Raw genomic sequence first — 24104 nt, 5'->3', positions numbered from 1 at the left:
TACACCTATATGGCTACAAGCTATTCCGAAATGAATCATGGGGTGGAGGAACCCAAGAAATTATGAGGTAGGTAGTTCATGTTCAACTTTACCAACCACAAGGCACACACAATGGAGATTCTGCGCCTACTGAACATAGAACTATCCAGCTCACCTAGTGAAAAACAATCATATTAATTTCTTGGACTCTCTCCAGGACATGTTTCTTGTTTAGTTGCGCTCAAGCTTTAATTACACTTCTGAACATGCATGCAATGTATTTTGGTCGGCATTATTCAAGATAGACAATACATCAATTAAAAAACCTGATGAAGCAAAGTGGTCAATCATTGCTCCTAATCTCATATCTGCCATTATAGCGTATTGATCGCAGATGTGGTCGGTCTTTATGTGGAAACACGATCATAGGAAGAACAACCAAGGCTTGTTCATTTATTTTCTGTAGTCATTAGTGGCTGGTGATTTTTTTCAATTGGAAGGGTGTAAATATTTCCCACAAATATGGCAGAGCAAACAAGCAGATTGAGCCTGAACTAACCCAGGGACGTTCTGAGAGGTTCTTCCCCAGAGAAATTTTTGGGAATAATTACTTGAAATGGTGCATTATACAGCACACTTTCTGGAATACATTTGGGTAAAAAGCTAGACCGTTTTTAATTTGTTTTGTGGGGTAACTCACCAGAAAATGCAATAGATGCAAGTCACCAACAGTGCACAGGAATATTTCCCAACACATTTGATGCCTCTTCCCACAATATATGCAAGTACAAAAAATGCTCAAGCTGTCTGTGCCCAAACATTTCCATGCTGGCTAGTCCAATATATCCTGTATAAGAACAAACTCATGTTTTTTTTCACATAATACTAGTAATGATACTATAAGAAAACATGTCCAAGCTGGCTGCACCAATGTGGGCCAGTGTTGACATGTAATGACATATATCATGTTTGCTTTATCCATGGTGCCGAGTAAACAAATACTATACCGCAGTAAGGAATAATAGCTATACTAGTTAAACTAAAATGTTCCAGGCTTGCCATGTAATAACACTTATAAGAATTTCTTTATCATAAAGGCTCAATAAAAAGGCCATGCCACAGTAAGAAATTATAGGCCAGACTAGCTGCAACAAAATATGCAAGTCTACCCACATAATAACACTTGCCATGTTTTTTTTATTTTTTTTATTATACATATCAAGTAAAGAAATGCCACACCACATTAAGACATGACAGCTAGACCGGCTAATGAAAAATCCAAACTATGCAACAGTAGCCACTTAGTAGCTCATATCATGCTTGCATTATCACAGATGCACAAAAATGCACTGTCACAATAAGAAATTATAGGTAGACCGCCTGTGCCAAAACATGCCAGTCTAGCCACATAATGAAACATATCTTGCTTGCTTTATCATAGATGCCTAGTAAATAATGCCATCCAACAGTGATATATTATGTCTAGACTTGCTGCCCCAAAATATGCCAGTCTATCCATGTAATGAAGGATATTTTTTACTTATCATAGATGCCCAATAAATTATGCAATGCCAGAGTAAGAAATTATAGCTCAACAGGCTGTACCAAATATCCATGATGTGCCAGTCTAGCCACTTAATAACACTTACTATGCTTACTTTATCATGGATGCCCAGTAAAAAATGTCATGCCACAGTAAGAAATAATGGCTAGACTGGCTGCACCAAAATATCCCAGCCATGCTTGTTTTATGATAGATGCCCAACAGGGGTGTTGCTAGGTCTGGAAAAGAACTGGGGTTACGCTAATTTTGGGACTGTCGGGAATGGGGGCTAGCAAGCCTTTTTGGTTGTAACCCCTCAGCTTCTATCCGGGGCTACAACCAAAAGACCCAGGGCTATAGCCCCCTTAGACCAACCCCCCCAGCAATGCCTCTGATGCCCAGTAAGAAATCGCATTCCTTAGTACACCTCCCATGCCCACCAAAATCAGCATCCAGTCCCGGCACACAAATTCACACACCATTCATTCACTCATTTGCACACATCACTCACTCACTCATTCACAAACAGCTATTACTCCCTGATTCTCATGTGCACACATAACCATAAACTCTCTCTTTCGCACACACACACAGCCACCCATACATCACATACTCACTTATACACATATACATACATACACACATAATATGCACATTAAAGTTAATCTTATTGTCAGCCATGTTCTGGACTCTGCTCCTCGCTCCCACACCCGGTGCCTCCACATAAGCCTGCCAACTCCCACACATCTTGAAGAGGAATCACGAAGCCCAAAGCTCTTCTTAGTTCCTGCATGTGCACGGCTAAACTGGACCATTCAAAATGCAATACCCTGTGTGTCTGAATGTATAGGGTAGCACCCCCTATGCACATTCACTGGTGCAATTCCCCAGCGTACATCCATAATGGCCATGCACCGCTTTGGAAGCAAAAAGCCCCCAGCCTTGCATGGTCCATTGGACATGCACACAATGGAAGAAAAACTGTCTAAGGGAAATCACGCTTGCCATTAACAGTTAAAGCCAGCACAAGAGCGCTCCCTCAGCAAGTGCTCACTGTTCATACTTTGCTGGCACGGTTCGTCCATAATGGACACTTGAAAACGGTAGCATTTAGCTAGAATATCCATGGGGCTCAATAAGAAAGGAAGTTACTGTATGCAACTCTGATTTACTCTTGGTTAACTCCTGGGTAGGAAATACTAGATTCATAAGGAAGCTACCAGTAGTATCTGTGACATACTCTTCATTAATCCTCTAGAGTAACTCGTCGATTCACAAGGAAGTTACTAGCAGTAACTGTGATTTACTCCTGGAACAAGAAGTGTAAGTCATAAAGAATTCAAAATTACGACTAGTAACACCTTTGCAAATGGAATAGTGTCTCTTCAGGAGTAACTCAGAGTTGCTCCTGTTTACTACTTTGTGTACTACTTTGTGTACTGGCTCCTTAGTATCCTGTTCATAGGCATGAAGAACTTGACCTGATATCCTCCAACTCCCATGCCATCTTTCCTTTTGCACGCGGACTTAGAACGCCAGGCGCACGCCTGCCGACGTCAACTCTGCAGTCATCAATCCCTCAATCCAAAACTGCGCCACAATTCTACCTAGCCAGTCGGTCTGATAGAAATTTTAAGAGGCTGAAAACCTTCTTTTCTTAATGTCAATAGCCCCTCTTGGGGACACCGCGGTGTGATAAAGTTGCACAGCCGTGGAAGCATTTGATTTCAAATTACGCCGGCATAGTGCGTGTTATGTCTGACATTGAGCTGGGTCACTCGCCGGGAACAGGCAGTAAAAAGCTTGGCTTTGCTCTTGAATCAAGTTTGATGCACTGAATCAAAGAAGGCTTGACTTGTGTAGTAATTCTGCATATAAATTAGCAAGGTTATGAGACCAAATGTGTTGCCTTTTTTGTATTTCATGTCATGAACAAGAAAAACAAAGTATCAAAAGCAACCTAAAATCATGACCAATCATGTGCGCTCTGTGACTACTGTAGTGGGGATTTGGCAGAGTATAAACATCGCATGACATGACATACAGAAGCGCCTGAATTTGTTTCAAGGATAGCATCCAGTTTGGAAGCTCTGGAGTGAGTGAACCTGCTCATTGTGACTTGAGGGGCTAAAGGGCGGATGTATCCATGCATTGAGTGCATTATTGATTTGGCTAAATCTATTGACATGGGGATATTGCTAGAGCGGTCATCGATCCTGGTCTTTAACATAAGAGCGCCTTCTGGATATGAGAGTGCAGCCGTGACACCACAAGGAATGTCTTTCAGTCTTGCCATGCGTTTTAGCATGTTGCTACATTGATGAGATTAACTAGACGCTTCAAAGTAGTTTGGAATATGGGTATCGTGTTTGACTCTTTCGCCCTTTCTGGCGCATTACCTTACCACACCTGTGAGTTGCAGAGGATCACACACCATAGGCAGTTGGGGAAGCCATTACTCCACGTGTCTTCTTGATTTGGAGCTCTAAGCTTAATCACTAGGCCCCATAAAACAAATTTGGATGCCTGTTTATTTCCATTGCGGTCTTGTGATTTAATTTCAAACTTTAACCTCCTCCACGCCCCGCTGTAGTCCATAACTTTGTTGTAACTCGCAGTCAGATCCTGTTTCTTTAGACATTTGTGTCATAATCTGTGTGGGATTGATTATGGCTATTAGTGTTGTGGTGAAGGGCGGTGATGTCACTGACATTCTATGTGGAATGTTGGTGTGGGGATGTCACTGGGACTCTAGGTGGAATGTTGGTGTAGGTTTGATTGAAGGTTCTACTGATGGCAGTTAGACCTAAGATACTGGACCAGATGGATGTCCCAGTGCTTTCTCTACTTACTAACTAAAAGAATAAAACCTACATGTAAACTACTCACCTTCTGGTGTTCCTGATTGGTGAAGGAGGCTTAGTTTATGTCACTGGCGACGAGGATGGTCCTGCTGGGAAGGGGCAGTAGGTGAGGAGCGCTGCCTTCCAGGGTGACATCCATCCAGCAACAAGGAGCTGCAGGCCGGGCGGTGCAGTGGGGTCCAATACAGTGGTCCAGGTCAGGGACCCGGAAGGTCCAGAGTCCAGGCGGTGCCAGGGGAGGTGGCCCAGCGCCTGGAAGGTCCAGATTCCTGCTGGCGCCTGGGCTGAGGTGGCCCAGAGTCCAGGCGGTGCCAGGGGAGGTGGCCCAGCACCTGGAAGGTCCAGATTCCAGCCGGCGCCCGGGCTGAGGTGGCCCAGTGCCTGGGGGGTCCAGAACCCAGGCGGCGCCCAGGCTGAATGGGCCCGGTGCATGGAGGGTCCAGGGTCCAGGTGGCGCCGGGGCTAATGTGGATACGGATGGTGCTGCTGTGGAGGGGGCAGCTGAAGGACTGTGACATCGTCCTCCAGCGATGACATCCCGCCCGGTGCGTTGCTGACCGGATATTCGGCGGCGTCCGGTGTTGGCGGTGAAGAAGTGTCCCGTGACTGCAGTGGGGTATCCATTGCCCCTGATACGTGGAGAGTGAGCGGTGGCTGGTAGTGTTCGGTGCCCTTGGTCCTGGTGGGTTGTCTTGGGTTGAGGCAGCTGGGGTGCGCAGGACTGGAGAGCGGATTTGAAGTTCCTCTCTATTTTGCCTGGAGTTGTCAGAGGCGGTTGAACTGGTGTTCCGCCAGGCCCGGTAAGGTTGTCGGGTCGTTGGTGGATGTGACACTGATGGCTTTTGGTTCCTGAGTTCACTAGGGGGAGCTGCTGTGAGCGACCGTAGGCAGGAAGACAGCGTTCGGTGCCTCCTAGGTCGTGTGCCCCTGCGTCCACCAGGGGGAGCTGCGGTGCGCGACCGTTGGCAGGAAGAGAGCCAGCGTGTTGTATGCAGTGAACTGCATTGTGGGGCCTCTCACGGGGAGAAAAATGGGGAGTGCGCGGCTGCAGGGGAACAGCATCGTGGAGTGCATGGTGGAGTATGTTGGAGATCTTTTCCCCAGGATACTAGATGACGTTATGGTGATGTCGGCAGGGCGTGGGCCGGCATCAGTGGGCGGAGGACGGGCGTTCCAGCGGGCCCATCTGGAACGCAAAGTCTTATTGGAACGCAAACTTGAAAGCCTTTCTGACGTTCATATGGAACGCAACGTTTATATGGAACGCAACGTTTTGCAAGAGTGTCAGGCGGACGCCGGTGTCGGGTGTTGCGCTATACCGGGAGGGTCCAGGACTGAACATGGTAGTCATGGAGAAGTCTACTGGTCGGCACAGAGGGACAGCGAAGAGGATTTTTGGCGTTATCCAGGAGTGTGTGTCAATTTGAACAAGATGTTTTTGGTTCTGAGGAAAAGCATGCGGACGCGGTATGGTTGGAGGACATTAGTTGCAAGTTCTCCAGGAGAGGGTCCCGGCGTCGAAGTGGTGGTGAAAGGTGTGGTGGTCCTGCAAGATTGTTGCGGGAGCTCGATCCTGACTTGTGGGATCTTTCAAGGTGGACGGCGTTGGTGGTTTAATGTGAGGTAGGTGTTGGGGGGAGGCCGGTGTTGTTATAATGCTGTTGTGTATATGTTGTGGCCTCGGGGTTAGTAAATGCATGGGTTGGTCCTGGGTAAATGTTAGTGGTTTAAGGCCGGTTATGTATGGTTGTTGTGTTTATGTGGTGGCCTAATGTTCAGGACATTCCCCTGGGTTGCAGAACGGACTATGGGTGGGGTCCGTGGGCTATTATAATGTTGGGAATGATGCTCCACTAGCAGGATGGGTCTAAGCGGACGTGTGGTCATGGGGATGGCGCAGGGACTTCAGCGCTATGCTATTTATGTGCTTGCATTTCAGGGACATGTGGGTGCGGGGTTGGCGCAAGGGACTTTTGTGCCACGTCTGGTGGGTTTTGTATTGTTGTGCTTTGCGTTTCATGGTCATTTTGGGGTTGGCGCTTGCGGTCGGCGCAGGGGACTTTAGCGCCACTCCATAGGGGTTGTGCAATTCTGTGTTTTGCATTTCATGGACATGTTGGGGTCGGCGCAGGGACTTTGGTGCTGTTGATTGTTATTGTAGGGTTTTATGTGTTGTCAGGTGATGTTATATGTGTGTCTGTAGGGGCATGTCCCCTGGTCATAATTTTGGGTGTTGTCTAGGTTTTTGGTTAAAGGGCAGTGAGGTGCTGTCCAATGTTTAAGGGGCAGTGAGGTGTTACCATGAAGGGGCAGTGAGGTAGGTGCTGCCTGGGAATTAAAAAGGGTGGTGAGAGGCTGCCTGGGTTAAAGGGGGCATTAATATGCTTCCGTGCTGACTGAGGTCTAGTCAAGGGGCAGTGAGATGCTCCCGGTCTAGTCAAGGGGCAGTGAGATGCTGCCGGGTGGTGTGAAGGGGTAGTGAGGTGCTGCCTGGGGTTTTAGAGGTTTAGGAGGTGCCAATGTTTTGGTTGTTTTAGGGATTTGCGGAGTTGTATATATTCATTTTAGGGAGTGCTTTTGGGGTGGCGTAGTGAGGTTACTATCTGTTTTTCCAGGTGTAAGAGGCAGTTAGGTGCTGTCTAGTTATTTTAGGGGTAATGAGATGCTGTCTGGTTATCTTATGGGGCAGTGAGGTGCTACTTTCATGCAGTGGCCTAGGGGCAGTGAGGTGCTGTCCAAGGGGTAGCTAGAGGTTGTCTGGTCATTTTAAGGGGTAGTTAGGTGCAGTCTGGTGGTGTCTAGTTTAGTGTTGCTCATGTTTTGAGTTAAGGGCAGTGAGGTGTGCCGTGGATCTGGTTGAGGGGTGGTTAGTGCTGTCTACACGCTGGGGGGCATAGCGGTGCTGTTTGTTGTGTCAGGAGGTGTGGTGTGGTGAGGCAGTGGTAGGGGCAGCAAGGTGCTGTTGGTTGTTAGGTGGTGTAGCAAGGTGCTGTTGGTGATGTTAGGGCAGTGAGGTGCTGTCTAGGGTCTGGTTAGGGCTAGTTAGTGCTGCCCACATGCTGTACTTAAGGGGTATTGAGGTGCTTTTATGTGTTGGTTAAGGGGCAGTTAGGTGCTGTCGGGTCATTTCAAGGGGCGGTTAGGTGCGGTTTGGTGGCTTCAAGGGGCAATGAGGTGCTGGTTGATCATTTTAAGGGGCAGTGTGGTGCTGCCTATGTTTTGGGTTAAAGGACAGTTAGGTGCTGTCAGGTCATAGGTAAGATTTTTGGGGTTATAAGTAAGACCTTTGGGGCAGTTAGGTGTTGTCCATGTCAGGACTATAGGGCAGTTAGGTGCTGTCTAAGTAAGTTGGGGGATAGTGCTGTTCAGGTATTCAGTTAGGGGAAAGGAATTGCATTACATGTATATTTTGGGATTGGTGCAGGGACTTTGGCGTCATGACTTTATCTGTCATGATTTTCAGGGGATTTAGATGTTGTCCTCTGGAGTTTTTGTTTGTTATTGTCTGTAGGGACATGTCACTTGGATAAGTGCATGATGTCTGTGTGGAGGATGTCGGTGATTTTAAGGGGCAGTGAGGTGCTGCTGGTAGTATTTGTGGGGGCAGTGAGGTGCTGTCTAGTGGGCAGTGATGTGTTATCCGAGTTATTTTCTGGGGGCAGTGAGGTGCTGTCTAGCGGGTGGTTTGGTTTTGTCTGGGTTATCTAAGGGGACAGAGTGGGGCAGTGAGGTGCTGTCCGGTTGTTGTAGGGGCAGTTGGGAGCTGTCTGGTGTTGTTGGGACCGTCAGATGTAGTCTGGTTGTTTTAGGGGCAGTCAGGTGCTGTCTAGTGTGTAGGGTTAGTGAGGTGTTTTTAGATGATGTTCACTTGCTGGTAGGTGGGGTAGCGAGGTGTTGTGGGTTGTTTTAGGGGCAGTGAGGTTCTGCCTGGGAGTAGAGGGGGCAGTGAGGTGCTGTCCATCAGGCAGTGTGGCGCTGTTTGGTTGGTTTTAGGGACAGTCAGGTGCTGTTGGTTGTCGGTTGGGCAGTGAGGTGCTGTTGTTGATTTAAGGTTTATTTAGGTGCTGTATAGGGCCTGGTTAGGAATAGTTAGTGTTGTTATGGCGGTAATAAGGGCTATGAGATGTTATCTATGTTTTGGGTAAGGGCAGTTAGGTGCTGTCTGGTCATTCAAGGGGCAGTTAGGTGCTGTCTGGTCATTCAAGGGGCTGCCAGAGCCTGTTTCTAGGTTAAGGGGCAGCCAGATGATGTTGGTCATAAGTTTTATTTTTGGGTTCCAGCTGTGTGTTGTCAAAATTTACAGATTATGGGTTAGAAGTGTGGGTGGTACAGGGGCTCAGCTGGGAGCTGTCCGGAGATGTTATGAGCCATTTAGTGCGGAATATTTATTGGTGGTGTTCATCATCCCTCATGGTGGGTGATGTCACGGGGTTGTGATGTGTCAGTCCAAGGGAGGGAGACATATGTCATGACCTGTTCTGGGCCCGATTATGTTATTAGTATTGGGTTGGTTTAGAGAGGGACATATATGTCATAATCTGTGTGGGATGGTTTATTGCTAGGTGTGTTGTATTGGTTGAAGAGAAGGACATATGTCATAATCTGTGTGGGATTGATTATGGCTATTAGTGTTGTGGTGAAGGGCGGTGATGTCACTGACATTCTAGGTGGAATGTTGGTGTGGGGATGTCACTGGGACTCTAGGTGGAATGTTGGTGTAGGTTTGATTGAAGGTTCTACTGATGGCAGTTAGACCTAAGATACTGGACCAGATGGATGTCCCAGTGCTTTCTCTACTTACTAACTAAAAGAATAAAACCTACATGTAAACTACTCACCTTCTGGTGTTCCTGATTGGTGAAGGAGGCTTAGTTTATGTCAATTTGCCTCCTGATTTCACTTTCGCTGCTCCTTTTAGCCCTTCTGCCCATAACACGCACCTCTCCCCACTTCGGTTCTTTCCTTGCAGCGCTTTGAGAAAACCTCTTGGTGTTATTAAGTGCTTTAGTAATCCTCAATAGGTAATACATACCCCATCTCTTCCTAGTTTTCATTCAGTTTTGAGGCTGTGATCTGAACACGACTGAATAATATAATTTTAGCAATATTGCAAAGATGTTTTTGTATTTTTGCATTCATTAACAAGGTGTGTGCTTCAATTGGAATCACTGTGCACAAAGACAATCACAGTGCACCTGGGGTTCACCTTTTATCTTGTTCTACACCCAGCTGCCCACTTGGTCAAGCTAATAACTAGTATTAGCATCCGAAAGATGATGTAATGGGACCTCCAAGCCTATCAGGAAGCTCAGAAGGTGGGCTTTGCCTCATATTATTGCCCACCCTCTGAGCCTCCTGAGTAGCGTGAGGCTGCCATCTTTCGTCCTGAAGCAAAAGCTCTTGCTTGCAATGTGTTCTGTTCCCCACCCCCTAACACCTCCCACCTCCCCTGCCTTCTCCACCCACCGTCTCAACCCTGGCCCCACTTACCTGCACTAACCTTTCCCTTCCCTGACACTTCAACTCCCGCTGTCCCACCTATTCCCCTTCACAGTCAACAGCCATCACGGAAAGGGAGAAGGGACTACATGCAGTTTCCTTCTCCCTAGGTCCATTGTGGTTATTTAGATTTGGAGTTTTTTTTGTAAGTTGAGAAAAGCAGACACACAGTTTGCAAAATGAATTCAAATAAATAGCCCAACATCACCCACAATCTGTGTGTCCTTCCTCACATGTCATCTCCCTCCTGTCTGGACTCCAATGCGTTTGCTTTGGCCTTTAGGTAGCACTAAAGCACTACCTAATAGCCCAAACTAAAAAAGGCTATTAATACCCCAGAAATAATGCCAGATGCTAATGGCTCTAAACACTTCTGGGAGTGGGCATTTCAGAGCTGGAAATGGCCTGAGGAATGGGTTGAAGGCCCAGGCAACATTAGTGTTGTACACAAATGTTAACTTTTACTTTTACATATGTGAGCATATAGAGTGCAGAACCTAGAGTTCTGTGAAAGTACAGACATTGCTCTATTACACTTTATGCCATGGGATTTGTCACCCTTAGCCAGTGTGTTAGGAGGCTGCCAGGTATTGTGATGAATTACCGTCTGGCAAGAGTGTGAAAGCCCTGTTTTTTTTTATTTCTATTAAATAATAAAATGATGCTGGTAATTCCATCTCTGAAAGGGAATTATGCTAATCAGATTGCCCTGTCATAAACTCCATGCCAAAAGTATGGTGTGTGCTTTTGCCCTGCTGCCTCAGTATCCTGATTCCCAGTCCCTGCTCCACCAGTGACACAGAGAAGATTCAGAGGTCACCGGTGCCCTATTGACAGCTGCAGTGATATCTAAGTTTCTGCAGTGCTGGGGCTGCATTTTAAAAACCCACACCTCCTTTCTAGCAATTGCATAACCCTGGTGATCCTGTCCTGGTGGCATAATAAACTGAAATTATAAGCCATACCTGAGTTTAGTTATGATGGACAGCATGTCTCGGAGTTATCCCAGCCACATAAAAATGATCTTGCACGTGTGTCAGCCTGGCTGGCCCAGTTCAGCTGTGGAAGGATTCTGCATATTCCTCCCAGGCAAAGCCCTGAACCACTCCTAAAAGTGGAACAGGCACAGAGCGAAGGCCCTGTCATATTCCAAAACCAGGAACCAGTGCAAGGCAGACACCTTGGCACATCCAGGAGTTGGTTGTACACTCATGTGTTTCCCACCAGACTTGATTCCTGACACACCTGCTGGCCACGTAGATGTGGCTGGGACATCTGACAGCTTTAAAAAGGGGTAGATCAGTAGAAGCACTCCCTGGTATTCTAAAATTAGAGATTGATTTATTCAATAATGTGTAGAAGTATACATATTTTTTTGAGGTGCGGGGGAGGAAACGTGAACCTGGCACAGGATCACAATAACAATATAAGTAGAAACAAAAGACGAGGATCCAAAATTAGGAACCCTCCCATCCCCTGCACTCTATCATAAATCCATCAATTGATGGTTCAGCAATTTTAAATGCATTTGTTGTAGTTAATTAATAATATTCTGATCAAGTTAGTAGTAAGACTGAACACTCAGTGATTTTGTAAAAAACCCAAAAACAGGGGGAGGTTTTTAATTAATGTCACAATAAATTCACCATACAGATTTGAAGTGAAAAAGCCAAAATGACTGTCTACAAAAAAACATGAAAACAGTAAACAATGATAGTCCATTTATACAATTCGTGGCTGACGCGTTTCGGGATATTCATCCCTTCTTCTTGAGCCTATTGGGTTTGGACTGCAAAACCTAAACAGACATGAAAAACAACATTTAAACAAACATAATATACGCATGTAAAGTGCTAAACATAGTGGTCCTTATTGAACCCACATCGAATTCACATATATAGGTATATCCTAGTAGTTCAAATGTAACTATCTGAGGTATTCATATACGTTACTCCCCAATAAGGGGTACCCACTGTGGCCAGTGCACCAGGAACAAATCCATGTTCTATATCAGAAAATAATCAAAGGAATAGAGGTGATTACCCATCTGTGAGAAACATCTCCAAGGAGTGCGTGCCAAAAAAGTAGAGTTGCGGCATACCTTAAGTATAGTGGACGTGAGGCGTAAGAAAACCCTCAAAGTTTGGTGAACTCGTGTTTCTCAGTTCTACCCACCAGTTGGTGGAGAAAACCCTCGTCTCAGGCGTGCAAGATGCCTATACATGAGACATAAATAAAGCGGTTCTAAGAGTTTGGATATTCATTACACATGTAATTGGTCAAAAACAATTATTATATTTAAAGTTTGTTCACAGAAAACGCTAACAACAAAGAAATAAAGGGACAACAGTCCCTTATGAATAGAGATGAGCAGAAATGAATTAGGTCCATAAGTGCATAACGGGCGTGAAAAAACAATGGACGCATATGCAGAGCTCTCGCTTACCTTACAATCTGCAAGTTAAAACGGGAGTTACACGTGCGGATGCACTGCTTGCCCGGAAATATTCATATGTCCCAAAATATCCTCGGGAACCAGAATCTAAAGTGCTCGGCTGTAAACATGAAAGAAGCAAACAATTCAGAATGCTCCCCAGTGGAAAGAGGGGATCTAATGGATCGTAGTTTGAAATAGGTAAGGCGCCATTGATATCCTGTTGTATTTACCTCTGCCAAGTAGTTTCAATGAAGCTATACGATCGCGTGTGAAAGCAGAAGCCGCTTCTGTTGCTCAATGTAACTAAAATACGAGCGCCTCCCGATCGGGGGGATGAGATGCTCGTGTGGACTGTGGAGGGTCTCAGCGTCTCCCTGGCAACGATCTACACAGACACCAGCCCATCCAGAACCGAGTGTGTGTGTGGGGAAGATAAAAAAAGGACTAAGTAAAATCTTCATGTGCACCATAGCTGAAATGCTGGTGTTAAAATGAGCGCCATTGTGGAAAGTGTATTGCACAACGGAAAAGAGCATGCTGTTGGATTACAACAAGCAATAATCCACATTGTAAGATTGGACAGTATGTTCGGGATGAGTCTCATAGAGAATTCTAATTATGTTAGTTGTCAAAGGACCCCAGATAAATTATTTTACGGATAATCTAGGTTAAATGAATATACGTGCTGAGTACTATGGCCACAGTGGGAAACCTCCCAAGTGGGAGCTCTAGTGTATGTTAAATAAACCTAAATACAGGACATGTTATATGTTATAAAAACTAAAAAGTGCACTGGTGTAACCGTGGAAACGCCCCCAATGGAGCAGCATGAATACCAACTCCCTATCAATGCGTTAAGAGGCAGAAGCAACGCATTCTAGGACATAAGTAATTAAACAGTGGGCCGGTCGACATGTCCCGGACTCATATGGTTTTAACAGTTGTTCCACTGTGGAAGACAGAAATCACACTCAATAAGTATATTAGAGTGGATTCCATTATAGTTAAATTCAGTCAAAACCATTAAAGAAACAGAAAGGAATTTCGAAAGAGTGTGAACAAGGTAAACTGTCTTTACTCACACACAGTATAGAACAGAGAGGACAGTGAAAGAAGATATCTTAAAACGCTACAGTGTGTTAGCACCATTGTTCTATAGGAGAACATGGAGCAAGGTCAAGTTCAGATAAAACACCTCAGGGAAAATTCCTCATTGAGCCCTTGTGGGTTAAGTGTGTCTAGCTGGTGTATCCAAAACTTCTCCCTGCGGGAGAGGATGGATTGGTAGTCCCCACCCCTATGTGGCTTCTTGACGACCTCCAGAACTTGAAACTTGATCTGGGCAACCGTGTGATGATGTTCCAAAAAATGTCTTGCCAATGGGGATTTTGTGTTTTTGCACCTAATGTTGGATTTATGTTCGGTTATCCTCTCCGTAACCGCTCTTGTGGTCTGGCCCACATACAGTTTGCCACAAGGGCATTTGATTGTATAGATAACTCCCGTCGACATACAGGTCGCGAAGTCTCTGAATTTGAATTTCTTGCCCGTAAGGGGATGTGATATGCTTTCAGCCTTAATCACGTTGTTACAATGGGAACACCCCAAGCATGGGAATGTGCCTTTTTACCTTGTTTGTAGAAGCATTTGTCTATCTTTGGGAGGTTTTTCCGCTCTCACAAGTTTATTCCTCAGGTTCTGGCCTCTTTTAAAGGCCATCATTGGGTATTTGGGGAATAGCTTTTCCAGTAGTGGATCATTATGTATCATTATGCCGCAACTCTACTTGTTTGGCACACACTCCTTGGAGATGTTTCTCACAGATGGGTAATCACCTCTATTCCTTTGATTATTTTCTGATATAGAACATGGATTTGTTCCTGGTGCACTGGCCACAGTGGGTACCCCTTATTGGTGAGTAAAGTTTATGAATACCTCAGATAGTTACATTTGAACTACTCCAGTTAGGATATACCTATATATGTGAATTCGATGTGGGTTCAATAAGGACCACTATGTTTAGCACTTTACATGCGTATATTATGTTTGTTTAAATGTTGTTTTTCATGTCTGTTTAGGTTTTGCAGTCCAAACCCAATAGGCTCAAGAAGAAGGGATGAATATCCCGAAACGCGTCAGCCACGAATTGTATAAATGGACTATCATTGTTTATTGTTTTCATGTTTTTTTGTAGACAGTCATTTTGGCTTTTTCACTTCAAATCTTTATGGTGAATTTACTGTGACATTAATTAAAAACCTCCCATGTTGGTTTGTTTACAAAATCACTGAGTGTTCAGTCTTACTACTAACTTGATCAGAATATTATTAATTAACTACAACAAATGCATTTAAAATTGCTGAACCATCAATTGATGGACTTATGATAGAGTGCAGGGGACGGGAGGGTTCCTAATTTTGGATCCTCATCTTTTGTTTCTACATCTGACAGCTTGCCAGATCATTTCTGCAATCCGCGTGTGGATTCAGAGATGGAAACTGTGCCCTCAGTCCAGTCCTGCCTAGGTACTGACAGGACAGGATAGCACACCAGATCACTGTAAATCCACTCTCTGTGGTTTGGTGGTCATGTGAGAAGAAAAGTAACTTCTTTCATGTGGGATACCCCCAATATGTAATAACTGACGGCAGGCCCCATGTCACCTCCGTGGCTGTGCAGACACCAGCCTGCCTGCCAAACCCTGTTTGAGTGGTGGAAAGCTGGCTTACACAGGGTCCATTTCTAGAGCTCTCAGACTATGGGCACGGAAATAAAAGTTAGACGGGCACGTGTAAAACTGGAATTGGGGTGGACTCACTGCAGCTGGGCCTAGATGTCACTGATCAGCCCATTACCTGTCTTCACTGGTGGCTGAAGGTATTAGAGAGATACTGTCCCATGGTTCAGAAGAGTCCAGATCCTGGGCATTGGGACATCTCTCTAGAGAGAGTTTAAAATGGACATGCTGCTTGAGTATTGACCTCAACATGCTAGTGCAGATGACATTCAGTGTTTGTCTCACCTTGAGGGTGAGACTGACCCTTAGGATGGTGGTACTCAAACTTTTTTGAGGGCTGGGTGATGACTTGCTATCTGGCAAGGGTGTGAAAGCCCAGTCTTGTTTTATTTGTATTCAGTTATACAAAGAGGCGGGTAATTCCATCTCTGAATGGGAAATCTGCTATCAGTCAAAAGCTCTGTGCCAAAAGCATAGTATGAGTGTGTGCCCTGCTGAATTAATATCCTGATTCACAGCACTTGTTCGACCAGAAGCACAGAGCAGATTTAGTGCCCTCTTTAAAGCTGAAGTGAGGTCCTAGTCTGTGCAGCGCTGGGACTGCATTTCAAATATGCCCCCTCTTCCAAAAACATCAAAACCGTGGAGATCCCATCCTGGTGGCACCATAAACTGTAACAATAAGCCAAGCCTGTGGTAGGGTATGGTGGCCAGCATCTCTCAGAGTTATCCCAGCCACTTTAAATTGATTTTGCACATGTTTCAACCCTGTGGGTCCAGTTCAGAAATGGAAGGATTATGCGAATTTGTCCCACACACGGCAAACCCCTGTCCACTGACAGGACTGTAGACTTTGGGGATTCCTTCACTTTGTTCCTTTGTTCCTTTGTAAAGCCAGGTAACACCCTTCTCCCATGGACAGCCATTCCACAGGATGATGGCCTGGGAACAAGAATCGAAGGGCACACCCATTCACAAAGAGTGGGGCCTCACACCGGGTGGGGGTGGTGTATTTCTAAAGGCCTTTGTTTCTGTGCGAAGGAAAGGGGGCTGATTGAATGTAGCCACAGAGGCTTCTGCCACCTTGATTCTCTCTGCCTCTCTTTCTCTTTCCCCTCCACTTCCTCTGGAGCAAAGCACTTTAGGTGTGACATCATAAGGGCAAAGTCTACATATTTAAAGAACAGGGATTGGACCCCTAAAGCATGCTAGCTTTAGTCCAATCACCCGGAGACCTTTACCTATAAAATAAGGGGTGTCCCACCACTTTTTTGAATCATCCTGAGAACCATCTTGAAGCATCTTTGGATCATCACTTCAGTTGTGAGGTTAAGGAAGATGTTCCCAAAGACAGATGCAAGCTCTGTCCCATGATCATCCCCAGGGAGCATTCAGGGTGGCCTGTTGCTAGAACAGTACCTGTTTCTTTGTCAGCCACACCAGTACACATGAACTCACTGCGTTGGAGCACCCCTGCAGTTGTGTGTCAGCCTCCCCTGTGTTTGTGAGCCAGATAAACTTGACCCATCTTCTCATTGAGTATGTGGAGTGGGACTCACAGCAACCTAAGAAGTGGCCTGCCTCTGGAGGAAGAACGCCTCTGTGCCAGCCACACCGGTACACATGAACTTGCTGTGTTGGAGGACCCCTGCTGTTGTGTGCCAGCTTCCCCCATGTTTGGGAGCACGGGAAAAGGAGTATTCTTGTCCCTGTGCCCCAGGATTGAGACTCGCAGCACCCTGAGAGCCAAGACAGCCGGAATCCTAGTGTTTTTTCACCATTCAAGAACTTTTCAGCACATTTGAACCAGCAGGTCCCACCATTGCTGCCTTTGGCTCTCTCCCAATGTTTGTACAGGGCCAGGAAGTCTGGTTCTGTGCTGCTGAACCACCAAGAACTGCAGAAAAGGTACTATTGACTGCTAACTCCCCCCTTTTTCCGTGTTTGGGCCCTAGACACTGGTTAGGGCATGTTGCACCCTTTTTGCTCACAAATACACATCCTTTTTAAGCTCATTGTTGCTTTTGCTTGCTTTTCACCCCCAATTCATTACCTAGAGTGCTGCATCTACTATCTGCCTACTCTGTGTCCTTTCCTCAGAGGTGGGGTTTGTGTAGAGTTTTTCTAGTTAGGTATTATTGTACATGGTGTGCTTAATTAAAGTGTATATGCTTTCAGAGAACCTTGATTGGACATTCCTTTATTTTGGAATGTTATACTTCGCTGTTTGGGCTGCTACTGAACCACATTCACACCCCTCTTAAGAGTAAAGCCTTCCCTCGGCCCAAGTTACCAGAAAAGGCAAAGGAGATATAACTCTTGACTGTGCCTGTTCTTCCTGTGTGATTGTGTGGGCTCTTGCGTTGTAGAAGTGTACGGTCTGGGTTGCCGTTTTAGCCTCTACCTATCCTGGTACTCCTACTGGGCAAACGTCAATTAGTCACTGATATGTTTGCTCCTGTCCTGTTTTTTTTATCTGCCAAGTGCTCCGTGAACCTGCTCCAAAGTAGACCTGAGCACCCACTGTCACAAAGTACCCACTAAAATTAGCTGCTTTGTGAAAGAAGTGCTATTTTTAGAAATGCTCAGGTCACACTTAGAGGTGGATTTAAAACTCGGGCAAGGGTCAAATGCTCAGGGGTCTGCTGATCTCACCTCAAAGGCAGACCTGCCAGCTGCACAGGGCCTCTGACTGAGATGTTTTTTTTGTTTTTGTTTTTTTAACAAGCTCGGCAAGCAGACCATTCACAATAGTATGTAATTAGTGATATTAACAGGTGACAATATATGTAACACTTGCCCCTACAGTGAATTAATGTCACACTTGTGACATCCATTATCTCCTCCCACCCTGAGCTCTGCCTACACAGGGTCCTCTGTCAATGTTGCCTACAGGACCCTTTGCTTTAAATCTGCCGCTGGTCGCCCTATTCACAAAGGTGACCCGCGCATTTCAGGAGGGGTTGGACAGTGGGGCAAAGATGCGCTGTGCAGCCCCCTAGCATGCGTGAGTGTCAGGGCAATCACGTGGTTGCTGGGACTGCATTTCACAGCGATGAGACCACGGAGGGGGCCGTCTCTGTGAAATAATCAGAAGTAAAAGCATTTCCATCCCCATTTGAGGGATGGGAATGCTACTGTGACAGCCGTGGTTTACCATGTGACTGTCACTCATCAAAAACACACCATGACTGGGTCAGAAATGTTTCTGCCACAGTGAGGGCATCCCTCTGCATCTCTTTCAAAAGGTGGAGGAGTATGAGGGGTCTTCCAGGGCATTTAAACGTGCATCCCGTTTGTGAATTCTGGATGCACTCGTAAAAGCCCTGAAATGCCCCCTTATTTGTGCAAAAGTGTAAAGGGAGAAAAAGGAGCACTCAATTGAGCTCGTGGATGCGCTCTTTCAGATGTCCTTTGAGAATTGAGGTAGTACCATTTTTGGCACAAGTGAGGCGATCCGCTCGTGCATCTCCTCACGAGTGCCAAAAAAGAAGTTTTGAGAATCTGGCCCACTATTCTGTTATGTTTATGGCTGTGTGTGCTATGAACTGGCAGTGCATTACACAAGCTGTAGTTTGCAATGGTAGCATTCTCTATTAATCATAAGCAGCATTCCCAGTTTGTGTAGCAGTCAATAGTACATTGTCTGCAGTTCTTGGTGATTCGGCAGCACAGAACCAGGCTTCTTGGCCCTGGAAAGAAATTGGGAGAGAGCACGTGGTAAAGGTGGGAAAAAGGGAGATTTATCATATCTGTTATACGAACATTTAGCGCCACGACCTCTCCACTAGTCTCTCAGCCAATGTGACAGCTCTGTTGAATTTCCAATCTATGCCGCTGTGTTTTGGACAAACTGTAGGTCAGAGGCTGAAATCCTAGCAATGCCTCTTTTGAGGCTGAAAGAATGAGTGACATCCACTTGGGTGTTAATAACGGCATGCATTGATTATAACTAAATATAAATAACAAAACGAAAAATAAATAACGATAAATGTCGACTTTTGGGTTAAAAGTATATATGGGGTTGGTGGGGTAAGGGTGGGTGGGGTGGGATGGGGTAATAAAGCGAGGGAAATGGGGGGTTTAGGAGGAGCCACCACATTAAAAAAGGGAAAGAAATTCAACATGTTTTCGTTATTTTTATTTCACTAAAAACGTTTCCGTTATTAATGTATTGGTTAAAAACATATGGAACCGTTGATAACATGTATTATTATTTTATGGCTAAATAATGATTTCAGCTTATTTAGCTATGCATATGACAAGACTGATATTAAGTAGCTAGCACGGATGATTACATGATATTATGGGTTATTTATAACATGCTTAATACACAGAGGTTTTTAAGGGCGGACCCGGGAATCAAACCCATGTTGCTCCGTGTCATCTTGCTTCCAAGGTGAGCACGTTGCCGCTGAGCTATCCTCCCAAGACATGAGTACTATTGAGTTGAGACATAATAACGCCAGTTATGGGGATAATGTGGACACTCCATGTCACCAGGGATCGTCTGTTTCTGCAGAGACCTTTTTTCCATCTTTAGTCCTACTTGTTCAATGGAAGTCTACCAAGACAACAACTCCCACAATCCTTTAGGTTGTTAAACAAAACCTTTGGGTTGCACACCGAATGTTCTCTTTACTTTGAGTCATCTGGTAACGCAACTCCTTTCTAAAGCACCAGGAGATCTTTAGGTTTGCCTTGTGCTCTTTGCTTATGGTCAATATTAATATGACCATCTCTTCTTCCCAGTCCTCACAGCTTCGCCTCCACCCCCTCCCCCCCAGTCTTCCTGGCTGCTTCTTCACGTGATAAATAACACTGCCTTATCAAGGTCACTCCGCGAGGCCCCTTTTACATTTCTCATAAATTCCCGCCAGGTGCCAGCCTTCTGAGATTAATGTAATGGCACGGCAGGAGGCACTCAGGCGTGTCTTCATTATGCTAAGGTTGCCGGTTCACTGTTCTCTCTTCATCTGTCTCCTGCTTTAGGGAACACTAAACACTATCTCGTCATTAGATTGTCTTTTCCACAACATTGGCCCCTTCGCATTTACAAAGTCATCAGATGGTTTCTGACCCAGCTTTGCTGGGGAATTGAATTCAATAAATATAAAATACACACCCAGAAAAAAAGAAAAAGAAAAAAAGAATTTGCAGATGGAGAATAAAGCAAATGTGGCCCGGGAAAGAGGTAGACCTAGGAGCGATTATGGATCACTTTCATCGACGAGATAGCTCGCCATGAAAGTTTGCAGTTTCCCCGCGTAGGTTCGTGTAGCGATGCCGCTACCCCGCAGCGATGGGAGGCACGCTGAAACTTGCATTGCAATCCCTATTGATTTTCGCCTTGGGAAATTAATCTATTGTTGTCTTATGTTTCTCGCTGTCATTTGCATCCTCCTTTCGCTTTTCATGTCCTGTGCTTGAAAACATGACGATTGCAAGCTGGGCGGGAAGAAAAAAAAAGTCGTTGCCGCGTGCCTCTTATTGAGGAGGTGATAGCTGGTATTTACACGCCGTTATTGCATATGCACTGGAATTATGAACACGCCTCACAAGGGAAATAAAGCATCATTAAACTCAGGCGGAAAGTGCCCAGGCGACGACTTGTTTAAAATGAATCAATGACCAGACACCCACCTGGAGCAGGACGTGTTCAAAATAACCTTTACACTCACAAGTCTAATCTAGAGCATGTGCTCCAGTGAAGTCACAAAATGCAGTTTTTTAAGAAAAACATACATAATAATGTCACAAATAGCTCTGCACCAAATTCCAATAAGATTTAGGAAAAGAAAGGGAAATTTAAAAAGCTTCCCTTTTGCTGAGTTGGCAAAATATGGAAGACATATTTTCACAGGTCAACCAGGGACGTCATTTGGGGGTTGCCATGGGTAGCATGTGCTCCCCCTGGGCAACCCCTAGACCTGTCCTTGCAACCCATGGGCCACTGGACAAAGAGGCAGTGCCAGCGGCAGATATCTGTTCTACGCTGGTATACTATGTAACCTTTACCACAGGACCAGTAATTATGCAACCATGACTGTAATTATGAACAAGCACTTCTACCATGTAACCAAGAAGTTTTGTAAGTGTTCATGGAGCCACAAGTCTTTCTGTACTTAAATACATATCTGTGTAGCACGTGAAAAAGGCTATTGTAAGTGCACCTTAGTGTGCCACCGTTTTTTCACCTGGAATCTAGATCTCATTAGCTGGAGGAATAACTGAGTTGCAGGAAAAACCATGGAGCTGCCATCACTAACAGGTTGGCAGTCCATTAGTGAAGAATGCCTGAATGGTTGGGTTCAGAGGCAGGGCAATCTGTGCAGCTCATGCCCAGTACTGTAGGAACAGGGAGGGTGTGGGAGCTAGGTCTAGCTAGGTGGAGCTAGCTGGGAATGGGTAAGAGCAGGCTGCAGTACTCAGTGACAGCACAGCATGAACACAAATCTCATCAGTGTTTCTCAGTGCTTTGCACGTAAATTGAGTCACTGGGCCTCTGATGAGAGGGTTGTGCCACAGTGGATTCTGCCACCAATCCTGCCTGGGCACTGTGTGACCTGGCCCAGATCTGCCAGACCTGCATCACAGGCACACTGTAGAGTTGCTGTGGTACTAACCTGTAACCCAATATGCAAGGGAAGGGCATTTAAAAAGACAGACCACAACTGTATGATGCATTTCAATACAACAAAAGTTTCATTTTATATTCTACAGTATTTAAAAAGTGTGACTGTTTGCAGAGAGGGAATCAAAAATGAGCATTGAATGTCAGGTAATAGAGCTGGACAACATTGCGGAATTCCGTTCTGTCTACTGCGCAAGCAACATCTGTAAGATTTTGCTCAGTTTTGGCAAAATCCGCCATTCCGCAAACCCTGCATATGGAAAAGTGCAGCACAAAGTTTCTCATGCCGTCTCATGACCTGAAACGAGCCGCTCCAAGTTCCCCGTGCCGCTGTGCGAACCGCGTATGAATTGAAAAGAGCGGTACAAAGGTTCTCATGCTACTGCGCGAACATAGTATGAATCGAACAAAGAACCTGTGTGAAGTTCCCCGTGCCACTGTGCCAAACTAGCGCAAATCATATACAGCAGCACAAAGTTTCTCATGACGCTGTGCGAAACTTCCACAAATCGAACAAAAATGCTGCAGGAAGATTCTTGTGCCGCTGTGCGAAAAATTGTGAAGTTTCTCTTGCCACAACCCAATACTAGTGCAGATCTAAAATAAGCCAGAGCAAAGTTTCTCATGTCGCTTCATGAAATGAGCACAAATTGTGGAAAAGTACACAAAGTTTCTCGTGCCGCTGCATGAAACTACCACAGATAAAAAACGACCCACCTGAAGTGTCTCGTGCTGTTGCATTATGTTGAGAACCTCGCTCGAATCGATAAAAGACTTCATATTTTCTCATGTCAATGCATGAACCACTCACAAATCAAAAAACTGTTTAAAGTTTCTTGTGTCGCTGCACTTACCTATCATGGATAAAAAAAAAAAGACCTGTACAAAGTGTCTTGTCACGCTGCATGAAACTAACATGGGAACGAAACACCACACTCTGCACAAAACTGGGTGACATTTCAGTGGCAGCAGAAAAGTAATGCTGATTTCGCGGATCCGTCGGAAGCGCAATCCAGTGCGGGCAAACATGTTGATCACACTAAGTCATGGATTTCTGAATCTGTACCCTTTGATCCCTGCATGGATTATCAAAACCTGTGCTGAGCAATTTCATAGAGGGACGCGCCACCTCCAGCTGCCAAGTGAATGCCTTCACCCATCAGGTACTAAGCCTGATGGATTATTGATTCTCCAACACTATATATGTTTCAACTCTATAATGTATTGTTCATGACATTATTAGGTTGCTACGAAGTCTAATCTGCCAATCAAGTGGTAACAGATTTGCAATAAACACAAAAACAAAATGAGTGCACATTTTAGTTCATGTGTTTAAAAAAAAAAAGGAAATTATAGTTCTGAAATTCAAAAGTGTGCCCGGTTTGCAGAGGGGACACTAAAAAACAATGTAGGGTGCCAAGGGGTTTTAAACCTGTGAACTTTGATCTATGGCAATGCTAACCCTCTCCAACATCGTGGCAGACCCTGTGACATATCCACTTGCCCCCAGCTTCCACCCCCATACTATACATCATTTTGTACTACTATGTTTGTCAATTGGTTGCAAAAGTAAACAAATATATATATTTTTTTTCAAAAGCCCTTTCAAAAAGCCATTGAAAGAGGTATGATTTGTACTCGGGTCGCACAGGCTGATCTCTTTTTCTGAGAGTAGCATCCAAACCACTTTGCAAGCGATGACGCAATCCCCCGGCCCTAGAAATCTCGATTAGCATTCACGAAATCAATCAAGCAGAGGCCGTTGCCACGACGAACTAGGGCAATGTGTGCATTGTGTTTTTCCCAACATTCACCTGGCAATGAAAAATATTAAGGACCCGATGCATGGCATTTTTTTCACAGTTCAAAGTGACTTTGCACTTCTGAAAATTGACTTTGCACTATAGACAAAAAACGTAATTCACGGGACTGTGCAAAGTGTATTTTTCCAGTGCAAAATCAGTGCAAAGTCAGTGCAAGTCATTTTTCCAGTACAAAATGACTTTGCACTGAAAAAAAACACTTTGCACAGTTCCATGAATGTCGGGAGTGCAAAGTCACTGTTCAGCAGCGCAATTCACTTTTAACCATGCAAAAAATGCCATGATCCGGGCCCTAAATATGGACATGAAAACTTGGGGGCAACCACTAGACAAAAACAGAAGCCTAATGATGGTATCCTCTCTACAATATGTTGTGTTTTTGGTTTGGTTTCCATTAAATAGCTAAATGCACTTTTCATAGAGCAAACACAGCCTTCCAATCACTTTTTGTTAAATGGTGCGATTCAATGAATAAAGAACCCACGCGTCTGTAGGATGACATCAGTTCCCACTTGTACAGATTCTATAGTTCCAGTTTCACTTTAGCATAGTATGGCAGAAGGACATTAAATGTACCTTGGTAGGTCT

At 45.1% G+C, this 24104-nt stretch overlaps 1 protein-coding gene and 1 long non-coding RNA gene across 5 annotated transcripts in view; one reads left to right on the top strand and one right to left on the bottom strand.

The window, feature by feature from the left end:
- Nucleotides 1–24104, top strand: part of ERBB4 (erb-b2 receptor tyrosine kinase 4) — a 2687977-nt gene that overhangs the window by 749308 nt on the left and 1914565 nt on the right. The gene's annotated exons all lie outside the window — the stretch shown is intronic.
- On the bottom strand, nucleotides 11471–12825 carry LOC138489751 (uncharacterized). The gene is made up of 4 exons (XR_011274878.1): nucleotides 12553–12825; nucleotides 12332–12440; nucleotides 11987–12101; nucleotides 11471–11683 (listed from the first exon to the last, which is right to left on the bottom strand). It is a non-coding gene; the product is annotated as an uncharacterized lncRNA (long non-coding RNA).

The sequence above is a fragment of the Ambystoma mexicanum genome, chromosome 9 (genome assembly GCF_040938575.1).
Source record: "Ambystoma mexicanum isolate Mex_15411 chromosome 9, UKY_AmexF1_1, whole genome shotgun sequence".
Classification (NCBI taxonomy): Eukaryota; Metazoa; Chordata; class Amphibia; order Caudata; family Ambystomatidae; genus Ambystoma; species Ambystoma mexicanum.
This window is presented reverse-complemented; position numbering and strand designations above follow the sequence as displayed.